Source organism: Leucopleurus acutus (genome assembly GCF_964270905.1).
Source record: "Leucopleurus acutus genome assembly, chromosome: 4".
Taxonomy (NCBI): Eukaryota; Metazoa; Chordata; class Mammalia; order Artiodactyla; family Delphinidae; genus Leucopleurus; species Leucopleurus acutus.
This window is the reverse complement of record NC_139146.1, coordinates 65,327,404-65,345,635: the sequence shown is the minus strand read 5'-3', so window position 1 is coordinate 65,345,635 and position 18,232 is coordinate 65,327,404. Positions and strand designations below refer to the sequence as shown.

The 18,232-nt window shown below is 39.1% G+C and overlaps 1 protein-coding gene across 1 annotated transcript in view; it reads left to right on the top strand.

Annotated features, from left to right (window-relative positions):
- APBB2 (amyloid beta precursor protein binding family B member 2) overlaps nt 1-18,232 on the top strand; it is a 345,736-nt gene that overhangs the window by 69,524 nt on the left and 257,980 nt on the right. The window contains exons 3-4 of the mRNA XM_082838844.1: nt 13,038-13,143; nt 14,030-14,134. The gene's annotated coding sequence lies outside the window, so the exon portion shown is untranslated. The remainder of the gene's footprint in view (nt 1-13,037; nt 13,144-14,029; nt 14,135-18,232) is intronic.

The window sequence follows — 18,232 nt, the reverse complement described above, 5'->3', positions numbered from 1 at the left end:
CCAGGGATGAGGCGAGTACTGTGGACAGTTTCCGGGAGGGGGGCTGGCTTTCTGACTGGAGAGAGCAAAAGACTGTTGGCTTTGAACCAGGACTTGGAGGATCCCCTGCGGAACAAAGTCACGCAGTGGTGTATTTGAGTGAGTTCTGACTTCAATTGTAAGCCTCAGTTTTCCCCATCTATAAAATGGTGATGATATCTTTACCACCCATATCACAGTACTTTTATGAGACTAACTTCCAAAATGCACCACAACCAGTGAAATACTCTCAATGCTGTTACTTATTACTATGGTTAATATTGTCAAATGGTGTCTGTTAAATAGTTACATAGCTGTGAGGAGCTGTAGTTTTCCAGGTGTTAGATCTAAAAAAAGAGTTACTGTTCCACATGGTGGTTTATTAGGCTAGCTTCACATAGGAAGGTTTTTATATGTGGAAATGTAGCTGATCTCACAAATGTGGTGGAGATAGCCATTTACTAAAGTGCAGAGGAATCCTTGAACAGTATCTGAAAGGCCGAGTTCCCTTTTTTTAGGGAAGAATCAGGCATAGGATGGTTCAGTATATTAATGTGTAGGTACCTAAAGTTCTGGGTTTGAGATGGCTGTGGAGTGTGGGACTTGAAACTCTGTGATTCTTTAAGGAAAAACACAAAAACAAAAAAATCAAAACCAAAAAATAAGCCATGCTTAAAAAAGGAATTGAACATCCTAAGAGTCTTTCTGAGAACTTAAGAACTTGAGTTGATTTAGGGAAGTAGGAGATGTGGTACATCCCTTCCTGTGTATGTTCATTAAAACATCGTGAATTAAGCTGGAGAAACTGGAGCCTGAAGCATGTTAGTGTTGTATGAGGGGAAGGACATACATGTATGAGACTAGGTTTAAAAAACACGTGCCACACATTCAGCTGGAGATCCTCATTTGAATTCATTCCCCAGATAGGCCCTAGTCAGGCGTTTCATTGTCACCCCTTTTGCTAGAATGACTGAACCACTCTTCTTGAGGATTGATTTTATAGGGAGTTTATGAGCCAATCAAGAAAACTGACCTCATTGTCACGTTATTTTTTCCTTTTTTAAAATAGACTTTATTTTTTTTGAACCGTTTTAGATTTACAGGAAGATTGAGAAGATAGTACAGAGTTCTCATTAACCCTCTCACCCTGTTTGCCCTATTATTGACATCTTACATTCATATGGTACATTTGTTACAATTAATGAACCAGTACATACATTTTTATTAACTAAAGTCCATAGTTTGTTCGGATTTCCTTAGTTTTTGCCTAGGTCAAAAACTGTCCTTTTCACTCATATCTTTACCTCATCACATAGGGCAGTGGTTTCCTGATAATAGTGGCTTTTCAACAATTATTGGTTGAGTGAATAAAGAAAGAAGATGCAATACCTGCCCTTAAATTGTTACAATGTAGTAGGAAAGGATCAGGCCGCCATGCAAATGACATACACACTAGTGCTTAAAGAGTTTAGAAGCAGATGGGCTGTATTTGAATGAAGCCTGGCACTGCCACTTACTGACCCTGTACCTGGGTAGGTCACCCAGCCCCTCAAAGCCTGTTTCCTCACCTGTGAAAAGAGGTAATGACAGCTCCTACCTCAGTGGGATAGGAAAGAAATGAGTGAAGTAAAGAATGCATGCGACAGCATGTGAACAGGGCCTCACACGTGGGAAGCTCTCAGTAAATGTCAGCTTCAGTGTTTACCTTGCAGGGTAGAATGTGATAGATGTGCTGAGAGGTACAAGGTGTAATGGGGAGTCTGAAAAGGGGAGATGCATAAAGTGGGGTGGAGGTTGGGAAAGTTTTCCGAGAGGGGGTAGCCTTTGAGATTGACCTGAAAAAATAAATCAGCTTTCACCAGAGGCCCAGTTACTGGAGGGAGAAAAATTCCAGGTTGAGACAATATAACACACAAAGTTACAGAGGTGGAAGGCGTGAGAGAATGTGTTCTAGAGAAAAGAAAATAATCTACTATAGATGGACTGTGGTCTAATATGGCAAGAGAATAGGACAAGGGAGATAAAACTATGGGGTCATAAATGTTTTTGATATAAATTTAAACTTTTAATTCTAAAATTTTTCAAATATAGAAAAAAGTAGAAGGAATATACTACAATGAAAACCCATAGAACCCCTATCTGATTTCAGTAACTATTAGCATTTTTCTTATTTACTTCATCTGTGTAAATTTACATATATTATTATTATTATTTTTTAAATTTATTTTTGCTGTGTTGGGTCTTCGTTTCTGTGTGAGGGCTTTCTCCAGTTGTGGCAAGCGGGGGCCGCTCTTCATTGCGGTGCGTGGACCTCCCACCATTGCGGCCTCTCCTGTTGCGGAGCACAGGCTCCAGACGCGCAGGCTCAGCAGTTGTGGCTCACGGACCCAGCTGCTCCGCGTGTCCCCTGCATTGGCAGGCAGACCCTCAACCACTGCACCACCAGGGAAGCCCTACATATATTATTTTTTGCTGAGCCATTTCAAAATAAATTTTAGATATCATGGCATTTTACCCCTAAGTACTTTAACATTCATCTCCAAGAAATAAAGAAGCTGCCTTATGTAAATGCAGTACTATTATGATGGCCAACAAAATTAATTGTAGTCCTCAAATATCATTTATTATCAGTCCATAGTCAAATTTCCCAAAGACTTAATCCCCTAAGTCTTTAGCATTGAAAAAAAAGTTAAACCAGAATCCAAGCTAAAGACCGTGTACTGCATTTTATTTGATTGTCGTGCCTCTTACGTCTCCTCAAATCTAAAATTCCTACTAAGATATTAAGACTCTGAGGCTTTGGAGCACCGAGAAGATTATGGTGCTTTCCCCTCCCCCACCCCATCTACCATCCATCTAATTCAAAATAAAAACAATATTGAATTTCAGTAAAAGAAATTTAAGCAAGTCCAAGTAGATTCAGATTTTTTCTCCCATCAAGATGATGACTTTGATGCTATCGAAATCTCAAGTGATCACATTTTTAAATACCTCAGCATATGCTTATTTGCCTTGAATGGTCCAGCTCTAGACTCACAGAACTCAGTAGCAATAAAGTGACTCACTGTTTTCAGTTGAGCTGAATGTCTAGCGTGTCTAAACTTCACAGATAGGAAACCACATCCTTAATAGACACACAGAAGTGATTTTTAGTCCCATTGTACATATAAGCCTTCCAGACACTAAGTTCCAATCCTTTTGGGTAATTTCACAGTGCGTTTCACAATATTCCTTTAAGGCAAAAAGTCATTTAGGCCTGTGGGTTGGAAAACAGAGGATGCAGAACCTTGTTGGTCCTACTTTAACCGGGAACACTCTGGTTACAAAGTGCCTCCTTTGTTTTTGGCCCTTCCTGAGTCACAGGTACCTATGGCTGGGCAAGAGTCTGGAATAGCTGCGGGTATGGGAGTGGGCATGAGGTGCCCACCTGCCTGGGCTGCAACTTCTGCAACTCATAGGATAAACCTGGCATCCTTTGGAACAACACGGAAGAGAAGGAGGTATTTGGGGAGTGCTTTCCTGCAAATGCACACCCTCTAATTGCCTTTTCCTGACGGTCTTTCCTTGTTACGTTTGGAAGAGAGGCTCCTCTGAGGACCATTTCTTTGCACCTCGCTTGCAGGTGCACGGTGAGTGCTGCTTTAATTTATTGCACTTTGCCTTGTCGGGGAACCCAGCCCACCCCACCTCTGCTGGGAGAAACGCATTTCCACCTCCTTTTCAACTTCATGAGGTTCTGTTGACCCACTTGGAAGAGGTTCATTGTAGCACCTGCTTGTTTTTTCTTCTGTCCTTAATTTGGTTTGCCTTTTATTGTCTTCCAACTGAATGGATTCTTTCTCTTTCTTCTAAGGGAAAGGAACCTGAGAAAAGCAATGCTTGTGGTGGTGACTGCTTGCTAAGGGTAATTACTGTTTTATGTTAATCTACATGATAAAATGAGCAGACAGGGAATTGCTAAATTCACCATCTTGTTATTTCCCAAGTCTGGTCCTCTTAAGTATATTTGTTGCTTAAATAAAGATGTAACCATGCAAAGTAGAAATGTCCAAATGTACAGTTTTTTATGCATGTGTATATATAGCATTTAAAATTTTTATTTCCATCAGCAAGAGTCATTATAGAATACTTGGAAATTACAGGAAAGCAGAAAGAAGAAACCCAGAGATAACTAGCATTAACACTGTGAATTTATGTCTGGTCATTTAGTCTACATGTTATTTCTCCTTAAATGGGCAGTTTCACTATTACAGTCTAGGACTTCTTGCTCCTGGGAAGTGTGGTCCATAGATCAGCAGCATCAACGTGTCTTGGGAGCTTGTTAGAAATGCAGAATCTGGGTTAGCCTCTTGTTTGCATCCCCCCACACCCCAGAAAAAGAAATGCAGAATCTTGGGCTCTACCACAAACATACTGAATCGTAATTTGTATTGAATGATACTACGTATCCATTAAAATTTGGAAGCACTTCTCCAGAACACAGTATACCCAGGACAGCAGGTGAAGTGGGTAGGACCCAAAGGCCAAGACTGTTTTTCTCCATTTTCCCTGTGTCACTCTTTCCTAAAATAATTTCCTCAGTATGTGATAAAGACAAAAATGAGGTCAATTTTCTAGCAAGACATAGTAGCCTTGATAAGGAACCCAGCTGTCTCATGCATAAACATTTCATTTAGCAAACATACATTAGGTGCCTGCTGTGTTCCAGGGCACACACGCGGCAGTCACGAAGCCTGCCGTTAAGGCTTGCGTGTACTGCAGTAGAAACATATAGAGGGCAAGGGGAGGGGGTGGGTGGTGCTACAGGAATTGAGCTTGGAAGTCAGAAAGAAAAATGGTTTCTGGACTGAGTCTTGAAATATAATTCAGTGAACATGAGTTATGAGTATTGCTAGGCTCTGGAGAGAGCACAAGGCTGGATAAAATAGATCCCTTCCTTCAAGGAGTCTGTGCTTGATTTAAGGACAGGGGACAGTGTTTAAAATGATAAATAAAATCTGAAGCACCTTGGTGTTAGGGTAGAACCAGAAGATCAGGGTCTGAATATCAACTTTACAGCTCTGTGACCTCGGACGAGTTATTTCACCTGAGTATCCATTTCTTCCGTAGATAGAAGCAAAATAACGTAAACTACTTCACAGAATTTCAGTGATTTTTTTTTTTTTCTTATCGGCTGCGTTGGGTCTTCGTTGCTGCGTGCGGGCTTTCTCTAGTTGCGGCGAGCGGGGCAGCGAGGGGGGGCTACTCTTCATTGCGGTGCACGGGCTTCTCATTGCAGTGGCTTCTCTTGTTGCGGAGCATGGGCTCTAGGCGCGCGGGCTTCAGTAGTTGTGGCTCGTGGGCTCAGTAGTTGTGGCTCGGAGGCTCTAGAGCGCAGGCTCAGTAGTTGGGGCGCACGGGCTTAGTTGCTCCGCGGCATGTGGAATCTCCTCAGACCACGGCTCGAAACCGTGTCCCCTGCATCGGCAGGCGGATTCTTAACCACTGCGCCACCAGGGAAGGCCCTCAGTGATTTTTTTTTTTTTTTTCCTCAGTGATTTTTAAAGGAGGTAACATAGTAAAGTTCTTGCCTACAGTGAGTACAGAATCAGTACCGTGTGGCAAAGATATTTAAAAAGTGTCAAGTGAGTGCCATAGATAGAAGTATTGAGGAGAAACAGAGAAAAGAGAGGCTGCTTCTACCTGGACTGCGAGAGACCTTGTGGCCAATATGGCCCTGAGGATGTGAATGAGGAAGAGTGGGCCAATGGGAACCAAAGTGAAAGATGAAGCTGCACTTTTGAGACTGGATAGACTGAGAAGAGAGGTAATAGAAACAAGGGATCAAGTTTGGTGGAGGAGAATTCTGTTTCCAACACATTCAGTTTGAGGCAGCTGCTGAAAGCTGCGCTTCTGGGATGCAAGTTTGCCCACATGGAATGTTCGTTATTCAGACACATGCCCCTCTGTTCTAGGCTTAGCCAGGGCTGGGCATGAAATGAAGTGCTCAGCTTCACTGGTCCTGGTGTTTGGTCAGAATACCTCTTGCAGAGGGACTCTTTCTTGCTCTTTGGAAAGGTACACATCTATCCAGCGTTTCTCACCAGGTGAGAAACAATTTTTTTAAACCTCGAGACTTACCTCTTCTTCCAAAGAAGAGGTATGGAAGAGAACTGAAATTATCTGTGCCTAATTTTTATCCATTGTTATCCTCTTCCTTGGGTTTCTTTTTCTCTGTAAATCTTCTTCCTCCCAACTAATGACCATTAATTGCTACGGAAGAAAAATGCATTGGAAAAAGTTTTCTGAAAAATGGACTAAATGCTCTAACACCAGTGATCTCTATTTCTATTTGTGTTGGTTTCAACCGTAGGCTCCTTTATGATCTCTCTTCATATGGAATAGACACAGCCTACAAGTAACCGTAGTTACTGGCTTTTAGAGGTTACAACCAGCCTGCCAAATAAAATGCTAACATTTTGCCAAATTTGTTTTATCTCTGTCTCTCTCTGTTTTTGTCTCTCTGTCTCTGTATACATACACTTTAAAACATTTTTGCTGAACCGATTGAGTTAGTTATAGAGGTCATGACCCTTTACTTGAAATATTAATACTTTAATATGTATCTCCCAAACACAAGAATATTCTCCCACATAGTCCGTAATACGGATTCAAATTTCCCCAGTTATTCCAGTAATGTCTTTTTATAACCCCTCTCCTCATCCAAGATTCATCAACAGTCATTCACTGCATTTTGTTTCTTTTCCTTTAATCCAGAACAGTCACCCTGTTTTTATTTTTGTCATTCATGGCACTGGTATCTTGGAAAATGCCAAGATAATTGTCTTGCAGAAAGTACCACAAGTACTGGATTTGTTTGATTGTTACTTTATGATGAGATACAGATTAAGCCTTTTGACAAACATACTACATAGTCCCTGTGGAGACATGACATTCGGTTATCCTATAATTGATTGTGCCAACCAACACTTGGGTAAGGTGGTCTGCCAGAGCTCTCCATTATGAAGATACCTCTTCCCCTCGGTAAGTGATAAGTAATCTGTGGGGTGATATTCTGAGGCTTAATGACCCTTGACTGAATCAATCATTGCCTTGGTGGTTGCAAAGTGGGATTTTCTGTTTCTGCTGTTCCTTTGGTGTTTATTAGCTGGCTTTCTTTGTAAAAAAGAGCTTTCCACTATCCCCCTTTCCATGAATATCTGTGGATTTATGGTTCCTTTTTTTAAAATTGAGTGTGTTATAATTTATCCGTATCATTCTTTTTGTTGTTCAAATTGTACCACGTTTGGCCAGTGGGAGCCCCTTCAAGGCAGCTCCTGTGTCCTTCTGTCATGTCTGCATTAATATTTGAGCACTTCTTGCTTTCTGGCATAGTATGATGTTCTAGGCTTATATTGTACTTTCCTTCCCCCCGGGCCTGGACCCAACTATTTCTCCAGTGAGCTATGGTGCTTAGAAAAACAAGATCTGGGTACTCAAACTTTTCTTTAAAAATGCATATAATCCAGAGAAAGTTAAAATTCCTTAATCATTTGTTGAAGCTCCCCCATTCCCCAGCTTCTGCTAAAATATTGCCATGGAGTCATTGGAAGTTTAGAAGTTGGAAGGAAAGGACCAATGAGAGGAGGAGGCCTTTGAAAGAGAAGGTCATTGGGCTTTGGACCAGAGGTGGTGTAGTGATGCAAAAAGGGGGAGTGAGATAGTGCCGAGACCAATTTAGATTATGTTGGAATTCTGCCCACAGAGTGACTAGAGAGCCTGAGAAAATAATTTCTGCTTATTTTCCAGGTAGACTCTGAAAATTGGTTGCCCTTTTTTATATCCAGTAATGCTAAGAGAGTGTATTCCCCTGAGCTATACGTATGCTAATTCTTAGAGCAATTTAAGAAATATAGTTTCCATACTGAGAGTTCCTAGGTGTTCTGTATTTTCAGAGTCAGTGTGAGGTGTATATAGGTAGATGTATATTTCTGCATGTTTTCTTTTAAAAATTAAAATTCATAGTTTTTATTTTGAACACTCCTAACTGAAAATAGTATCTGAATTTATTTGCTGATTATAATACTTGGTTGCAAATTATTAAAGGTGCATATGTGCAGCATTTTAGGCAGCAACTTGTGAGACACAGAAGCCAAGAATTTCAGTTATTTTCCAAAGTAATCAACATACATTTGATAAAATGATAGTCTCTGATCTTGAACTTGAACTGATTTTTCTGGAACTCAGAATCACCTCTGTGATCTCTTCTTGTATATGATAGCGTAATTAAAATATTCATTCGCCTCTTCTATTCTGTGAAACAAAACAGAACAAAACATGAAATCAGTAGCTTTGTTTCCATTTGATAGGGAAGTTATGAAAATGCTTAAAAATACAAAAGCAAATTTGAAACAGAAGGGTTTTTTGTTTGTTTTCCATTGAAGTCAGCATTTTTGGAAGTAAAAAACAAAACAAAACAGAGACTAGTACATCTATACTTTGTACAGCAGGAATATGGTTATTATTCAGATGTATACACTGCATGTTACAGATGCTTTATCATTTTATAAAACAAAACCACGCACACGCACACACACACGCACACACACACAATCACTGATTTTTAATCCTCAGTGCATTCTTGAGAATGGAGAGTGGTACTAAAGCAATTGCTCTACACCAAATAGTTACTGGGTATTTGATGTGAGTAATGCTATGCTGAAGATGGAAAGGGGCACATCCTTTAAATGTGCTGCTGGCCAGTATAGGTAAGTGAACTCGGGTTGTGTGGTGGCCAAATTGTTCCACACTGGCCCTTGACTTCAGAGTATTGTAGTTTCACCATTTAGTTCTTATGCAATTTCAGTGCATGGGATTAAACTAAGCAGACTGATGACTAATAAGGAGTCACCGTTTTTGGCAAATGGATTATTTTCAAAGTCCAGTTTTATGGTTATTGGGAAAATTTTTAATACAGCTGAGTTCTTTTGGAGGTCGTAAAGATCAATATCTCTTTCTTACTTTCTATCGAAAACTCCCCGAGTGAGGCACTCATCCCCACAACCGAATCCATTGCTTCTTGTATTTCTTTAATCTTGATCTTGTTTGAAAGGAGCTTTATCCAGAGCACAATTTCTTCATTCATAACTAAATTTCTTTCAGACATTAAGACAGCTAATATGCAATTATATAATTAAAAGTCTTCTTTCATCTGGATTTTACTAAATCTATAACTGTTTTAGCCAGTAAAAGCAAATTATATTTTGGCCTCTAAAACGGATTTATATACTTTGAACATCTTTTGGGATGTATTTGCCCTTGAATTATGAGATAGAAAATACTTTCTGTGACTGGATCTGTTAATACCTGTGGAGGAAGCATCTGGTACCCTTGTTCTTGGGCTGGTGTTCATTCTACTGGCTGGAGTCACATTCAGAATTAAAGTGGGGATAAAAAGAGGTTTTTTCCCCCACCAAATGCCTTAGTCCTATTTTTATATAGCATATGGTTATTTCTAACTATAAAAGTAGATATGATTATTGTGGAAGATTTGGGAACCACAGGAAAATGCAAAGAAAATAAAAATTATTCTATCCTTATTCTGTTATCTCTAATTAGCAACTATACACAAATGTAGACTTTTTTCATTCTAGTTTTTTTTTCTAGGTATAGATACTTTTAAACAAAATTGAGATCATATGGCACAAATCATCTTATAGTCTGCATTCCCAATGAACACTGCTTAAAAACATTTTCTCATTTTATTAAATATCTTACAGATTTTAAAAAAACTTTATCCATTGCTGAATATTTATATTTTTAAATTGCTTAAAATGTTATTACTTTAATGGAAAACTTCTTTGTACATATCTTTATGTATATCTTGGACTTTTTTTTACAGATAACTTTAATCTTTTAAAAATTTATTGGTTTCAAGGAATGACAAGTAATTCAGTTTCTCCTCTCTAGCAATTCTGGCTAAGTCCTCTTGTCTGCAAGAATTGTATCTTTATAACACCATCATGTTGGTCTATCCGGAATGGTGCAGTAACACTTCATTTATCTAACAACACCATTACGGAACTTCTCATAAATAAATTTTTCACGTAACTGAAACACCCTTAAAAGTGTCCATACTAGGTTATTGTAAAGTATGTGAGTGTGATTCTTTCTAAAATTAAATTACATATGTTGCTATCCTCTTTAACATAATGAAAGTATTTGAAAATCATAATTTAACCCCTCTGGTCTAAATCACAAGCGTCCTGGGACTTCCTTTGGTGGTCCAGTGGTTAAGACTCAGTGCTTTCACTGCATGGGGCTGGGTTCGATCCCTGGTCGGGGAACTAAGATCCCATAAGCCATGTGGCATGGCCAAAAAAACCCCGAAAAACAAAACAAAACACACAACACACAAGCATCCTTGTAAACACTAGTTATTATACAGTCAGTTCTGCTAAAATGCAATATATGTGTTTCTAAAAACCACCATGCTATGCAGTAAACCCCCCAGTGCTTAAGGGAAAAGTAGGATCAGGGACATAACACTCAAAAACTTTATCAGTGAGGCAGCCCAGCACTGGAGCCTACCTGGGCTCTTTGGTGGGGCTGATGGCAGACTCTGGGAGGGCTCACGCCAAGGAGTACTTCCCAGAACTTCTGCTGCCAGTGTCCTTGTCCCCATGGTGAGACACAGTCACTGCCCGCCTCTGCAGGAGACCCTCCAACACTAGCAGGTTACCTGCACCACTCGTAGAGCCATTTGTGAGGAAAGCCTGTCACATGGCCCTGCCGACCTGGCCACTGCTGACTGAATCACAGGGGACACGGGTTCAAGCCCTGGTCTGGGAAGATCCCACATGCCGCAGAGCAACTAAGCCCATGCGCCACAACTACTGAGCCTGCGCTCTAGAGCCCACAAGCCACAACTACTGAGCCCACGTGCCACAACTACTGAAGCCTGCGCACCTAGAGCCCGTGCTCTGCAACAAGAGAAGCCACCGCAATGAGAAGCCCGCACACCTCAACAAAGAGTAGCCCCCTTTCGCCACAACTAGAGAAAGCCACGCACAGCAACGAAGACCCAACACAGCCAAAAATAAATTAAAAAAAAAAAAACCTTTATCAGTGACACATTAAAAAAAAGTAAGATGGGAACTGAATAAAAATCGGAGCACAGTTTTACACATATTAGTTGGTGAAGAAGTAAATAGATAAAAAGTGCACTAAATATGGCATTTTACCTTGAGAAAGTCGTGACATTTCCTGTGGACTGAGGCCCTGGAAGGGTTGCAGTTTATGCGTCACTGTGAAGTGGTGGAAAGAGGGTTACCTGAAATCAGAAGGAAAGTTGGGGCACCCAGCTTGGAGGGCTGTGGCTCGGCACATGTCGGGGGCACTGAGATCGCCAAGAGATAGTTGAGGCGTGGGTTTTGTGCCTTTTGTGTATGCTTAGACAGCTGGGTTCCGCCCCGTGCAATCTTCTGCTATTACCTAATGTTTCTTGCAGTGAAATCATACCTAAACAAATGTGCAAATCAAGTTACGCTCAAGTTGCTCCCTACTGTATCAACCTTGGAACAAACACGAGTGTTATAGGAGAACTGAGTGTACTGTGTGGCACCAGGGTGATGTCTAGGGGATATTTCTGCTTGTCTCTATCCTAAATGGAGTTAATACATGTAAAAACACTTAGAGAAGAATCTGGCTTGCCAGTGGATACTGTGTAAGTGTAACAATAACATTGTAACAGTAATAGTAACTCTAAACTGTAACAGTAACAATGACAGTAATAATAAATGATGACTGTTGATGCCTGTGGGATTCTGACTGCCTACCGTGGCAGTGCTTCCTGCCTCCTCCTAAAGGACCTATTTCTCAGTCTCTTATGGCTTTTAAATGAATTTATCACGCTTCTTAGAATTACATCTAACGTGCGGCCCAGTGTGGGAGAGGCTGACAGGTGCACAGACTTCAGGTTATGGTGTACCTGTGGCATCTGTTACACCTACTTAAACTCGTTTATCTTATGAATGATGTATTACCTATGTATTCATTCACAGCATTGTTGGGGGAAGTAACTTATGTTTTAAGTGAGATTATCATCATGCAGAATTTTCAGATTTTCTGTTTTATTAGAAAAAAATTGGGACTTCCCTGTTGGCGCAGTGGTTAAGAATCTGCCTGCCAATGTAGGGAACGTGGGTTCAAGCCCTGGTCCGGGAAGATTCCACATGCCTCGGAGCAACTAAGCCCGTGCGCCACAACTACTGAGCCTGTACTCTAGAGCCCTTCGGCCACAACTACTGAGCCTGCGTGCCACAGTTACTGAAGCCCGTGCACCTAGAGCCTGTGCTCCACAACAAGAGAAGCCACCACAGTGAGAAGCCCGCGCACCGCAACGAAGAGTAGCCCCCGCTCACTGCAACTCTAGAGAAAGCCCGCGCAGAGCAATAGAGACCCAGTGCAGCCAAAATAAATAAATTTATTTTTTAAAAAAAGTTAACACGCCTCTCTCTTCTCATTCCCACCTGCAAAAGTGAAGTGTGCTTCAATGGGTACATCTGAAGGGCATTTACAAGTTGTTGATGAATTTCTTTAAGTTGTTTTTGTTCACTTCTATTTACAACTGCTTCTGTGTTTGTGAGACGAGCTCATCTTTGGAAGGTGAGGCAAGCAAGTGTGATTTCGGAAGACCTTCCCTCCCAAGTCACAGTATAATTAGAAGTCCACATCCTCCCTAAGCTGCTTTTTAGAACTCCCTGAGAAGGACATTTTTATCGTGAACGGTTGCCAACAAGCCTTGCTGATTCCGGCTTTAGTAACTTTAATTAGATGACAGATCAAAACACCATCTAGATTTAGCAAGTCTTGTTAGTATTGTTCTGAAAGAAAAGAAGCTAATATAGCTCATCATTTAGATATTCCAATGAAATCTGTATTTTAATTATGCAGAGACTGTGAATAGCAATGGGGTGTTTTGATTTTTAATTTCTAATCTGACTTTGAATGTTAACTTTTTGTCTCTACACAATTTCTAGATATATTCGGGCTGCCTGACCTCACTGAGTGATTGCTATTAATTAACACGACTTTGTGGGAAAAGGGAAATTGCCTTCTGAGCTTTGTACCAAAGACCTGGGAAAAGTAAGTAATTTTCTAATTTGCTTTTTAAAAATTTTGTTACATTTCTCTCAGAAAGTTAACAGTTTGTCTGTGGCTTTTCTACTTCTTTTCTTTCCTGGCTTTGTAAGTTTTATATGCTCTTACAGACTTGAAACATGGAAAGGGACTCAGGAGACCTTTAAGAAAAAATAAAACAACGTTTCCGGAGATTAGGGTGACTTTCTGCAACGTGCCATTTCTTTGTGATTTCATAAACTGAGTCCTCAAGGTTGTGATAAAACCTTTATTAGGTGTTCAGTAGATGAACTAAACTCTAAAGGTAAGACAGTGTAATATGGTGTGACAGAAAAGTGAGTCCAGTTTTCTGAGCTTCAGGAGTTTTAGACTTTTAGATAAGCTCTTTGGTTCTGAATTTTTTAGAATAAGAATGTAATCCATTTGGTTCTTTTCTTGTCTGGAAAGGAACATAAAATGTGGAATCACTTGTTCAATAAGTCCCTCATGTAGCTTGGTTTTGGAAGAATTGATGCATCTGTCAGTTTTATTGTTTTATAACTTTTTCGAGAAACTCTAAGATAGTTTAATTGAGAAACCTGTGTGAATGGCTTGACTATCTTGTAGAAAAAATTGTTTGGCGCCATAAAGTTCAGTTTATTTCCCTCATCTTTTTGAAGAGAAAGGTAAAATGGGCCCTAAAAATAATACAGTCTACTTTTTTGTAGACAGTACTTGGAAATGTGAGTGGCCCATAAGAATGTAAGCGAAACAACACACATACACATACACACGCATTCACACACACCTCCTTTCTGGTGTATTCCAGAAGCAATATCATTGACAGTAGGAACTGTTGGCTCATTAAATCACTAGATAGTTTTCTAAACTTTGTATTCTTTGTGTATTGCAGCTCCTCTACCTTTCTGACAGTACAAATGAGATAGTTGAAACATTCCTAAAACAAAACAAGACAGAAAAGAACTATACTCTAGAAGTTCCATAGAAGCATTAAACAGTAAGATCAGATTTTATTGTTATATTGTTTGTAGTGTAAATTTATTTATAACTAAATTGTGTGTTATTTGAAATAATTTTAATAATTTAATAATTTTAATAAGGTAAGGGTCTTTAATTATGAAGCTGTTTTGAAGTTGAATAAGATGTACTGAAAAAATATTACATACACACACGGAGTATACACACACCACGAAAACAGTTTCTGAGAGCCATCAAGTCTCTGCTAAGTCTCTGCTAAAATATAAATCCAATGAAAGCAAGGACTTCGAAAATTTTCTCCAAAAACATTTTTTTTTTGTTACAGTGAAACATTTGCAGTAGTGAAATACTATTGTCAGTGGAATTAAAAAAAAATGATAGCAATATATTTAGTTGAAATTTTTAGCCTTGTATTCACATATTAACCTTAAAATAAAGGATATTTATTCCATCCTGGAAGGATATTTGAAAGAGGATTATGTTGGAAGTCACCAGTCTGTCCACAGAAGTAGAACGAAAAGAGCAAAAGATTAATTCTCTGGCCATTAGGATCTCAATATTTGCAGTGGTGTTTAGATTGGAAATACAACTTAGCCCCAGAAAGTGAGCTACTTAAACTGCCTTTCAAATAATTTAGCATTTCTTTAAAATTTAATATAGTCCCTGGTGAAATATTTTTCTTCCATTACACCAAAATATTCCCTTTGTGATATTGCTGTAAAAGTTAGTTTTCCATTTTGTAGAAGGAAGGCATCAGTAGGACTTTTGATCAGCACAGTAAGCTAAAGACAGTCCCTGTGTTACCAAAGGGACTATGGCAGAAGGATCCCTGCTTACTGAAACTGATGTCATAGGTGAAAATTTATATGCACAGAAGGATGTTCACAGTTGACTTTTAAGTTAAAAAGAAGGTGGTTATAATGCATAAGTATGCTCTGTATAAATCTAGTGCTGAAGAACTAGTTATATGAAAGTAAACATTAAGGGAGAGGGCAGAGTGGGGGGAGATGGAGGGAAGTCCCTTCACAGGTGAATGTTTCTGACAGTACTTTGAAAACTGTAAGGGGTACTTAAATGAATTGGTGACTTATTTTGGGGGAGGTTAGTGCAATTTTAGGGAAAATTCAGAACCCTAAACAACCACCACACTTCCTTTTTTTTTTTTTTTTTTTTTGCTGTACGTGGGCCTCTCACTGTTGTGGCCTCTCCCGTTGCGGAGCACAGGCTTCGGACGCACAGGCTCAGTGGCCATGGCTCACAGGCCCAGCCGCTTCATGGCATGTGGAGTCTTCCCGGACCGGGGCACGAACCCGTGACCCCTGCATTGGCAGGCGGACTCTCAACCACTGCGCCACCAGGGAAGACCCCACACTTCCTTTTAACTCCCAGTTTCCTCTACTTTTATTTTTTTCTTAATCACAAATATGTTTTCAAAGACTTCCTTGTTTCAAGTGTTTTATTTAATTGTTTGAAGTAGGTTTGTGGAAACTTGAGTCTATAATATTGACAAAATGTGGATGCACTTTTGAAAAATTAGCCATGGATTATTTTAAAAGAAGTAGAAAATAACTTGTATTTTATTATCCTGTTTAATACATATTTATATTTATTTTTATGTTAATACTATCAGAGCCGTATATGCTACAAATTATTTGGTATCCTTTCTTTTCCACTTAATAAATAATGAATTCCCATGCTAATAAATATTTGTCTACAATATCATTTTTAGTGAAAGAGAAACAGTTGAATCTTAGCTTTTTGTTTAATTTTAGGTGATCCTGGCTTTCAGTTAGAAGGGAGTATAAATATGTGAAATATATGGTGTGTTTTTCATCTGTGAGCAGAGAATAGACTAGGATTCACCTTCTACAATCTCTACTGTGTTTACTGTAACCAGACATGTTCTGAACAGGAGGCTTGTGGGACTAAATATGTGTTCAAAATGGTAAATGTCACTGTTTGACAGGTACTGTGTATAAAGCTTGTGTCTTCTTTGGTCCCTTTGTTATATTACAAGAGTGCAGGTGACATCTTCCTCCCGCTTAGCTGTCTTCATCAATATTTCTATGCCTAAGGAAGGATTCTGCCCATGTATTTCTTCCTCCCAAGAAGCTCTTAATATCTCAGATGAGGTGATGGGTACAGAAGGAACGTTTCATAGACTTTAGAATATAATTTATTGGAGCAAATTGAAATCCAAATTAATTGGAGATGCAAAATGTATTATAGACCTTTGCATGCCTTCTCAATTTTAGGTTCATTTATTAAGCCAGCATTTTTTGCACAACTACCATGTGCCAGGCACTGTGTTAGGAGCTCCTTATACAGAGATGAATGAGATATGCTCTTGCTTTCAGGGAACTTAATTTGAGTTTCAAATTCAGATTCAAATAACATGTATTCAGTGTGTATCATGTGATATTCTGGATATATTCAAATGAGGCGTTTGACCACTAACATTCAGTAATGATATTCATTGACCAACCCTTTCCAAAATAAATCATGAATAGAATTTTCTAATCCTTAAGGGGTTTTTTTTCCATTATATTTTCCTGAACTTTTGGTACCTGCTACTGCTTGTTAAGTTAAATTAGCAAATAGGAAAAAAAAGGTTAATGAATAACAAGCATTTAATCAATAAACTTAGAACAATGATTTAAAAAACATGTGTGTATATATTTGTACACACGTGTACACACACACACACACACACACACATAATATTTGGGAAGCAGTATGTATATAATGCAGTTGTAATTTCTCCTAGTAGAATAATTCTTGGTTCATGTGGTACAGTTAAATATACCAAGATTTCTGATATTCTGCCCTTAGACTGGCTCCGCTGTCTGAACAAGTGTGGAAGTCATAGTAGTGAGTTACTAGATTGTCACAGTAATTCTTAGGGTAGAGATTATTGAAACTCAGGGGAAAGTAACTCTCCAGCATTCACACAGCTAGAAAAGGTTTGAGTTAGGATTCTAACTGTGATCCATCTAACTTTAAAGCCCATGAGGTATCCATCTGACTCCGGTGAGCTTGTAGGGAAGAGGATTCACAAATGCTGTGGGCCTGCTGAGGAAGGGGCGGTGTTTTCCCGAGGAATCAGGAGTCTGTGTGGCATTGGGCATGTTCCCCATTTTCTCAAAGTCCATCTCTTCATCTTTAAAGAAGAGTTGGTAGTAGGATCTAGCAGGGCATAGGACCAGAGCAATTAAGGAGCATTGGTAAGAGAAGTAGCTAGGCATGTGAGTTGGATAAATAATAGGTCTGGGACTGGAAGCCACTGCTAGCAATTAACCCTGGGAGTGTGCTGGGAATTGTAGTAAGAGTTTTACATATTTCGTCTTATTTAATCCTATATATCAGTTCTGAGAGGTAGGTGTTATCGCCCCATTATAAAGATTTTGAAACTGAGGCTCAGTGAGGTTAAATAACTTGTCTAATGTCACATAGCTAGGGAGTGGAGTGGTCAACACTTGAACTCAGGTCTGTATGACTCTCATGTTTATACTCTTAACCACTGTGCTATGATCAGAAGTAATCCTTTCTGTGTGTCAAACTCCCTTAATACCCTACTTCAGTCTCTCTGATAGTATATTCTGCTTTTATCTTTTATTGTTTTTAACTTGAATTGGGTTATAGTTATTTACATAATGTTTAATAGACTGTAAGGTCTTGAGGCCTGGGATCCAGTCTCATTCACTTTTTTTTTTTTTTTTTGTCTTTCATAACTCTTTGCTCAATAAAATTTGCATTGATAAGATGAATAATCTCTAAGATATTTTGTCCCTTGAAATTCAGTGTTTTAAAATTATATATGTAAAGCTTCTGTTGAAGTTATATCAAGTGTTACTTAAATGGGGGTAATTGGATTTTAGTTTGATATTTGTTTATTTATTTATCTATTTAGTTGTTTGATATCTAGATTGATCTCTAAAGTTTCAGGAAATTCCTAATTGCCACTTTATCTTGTGACTTGCTGTCCAAAACTGAAGCTGAGACTAAAATGCACTTCTCGTAAGCCCTTTTGGAGGCTGTAAAGCTGTGCTTGCTGCTTCATTGCTATGGCAGGTATAAAACTGTCTTAAATGATATTTTTGAGTCCATAAAAAATACT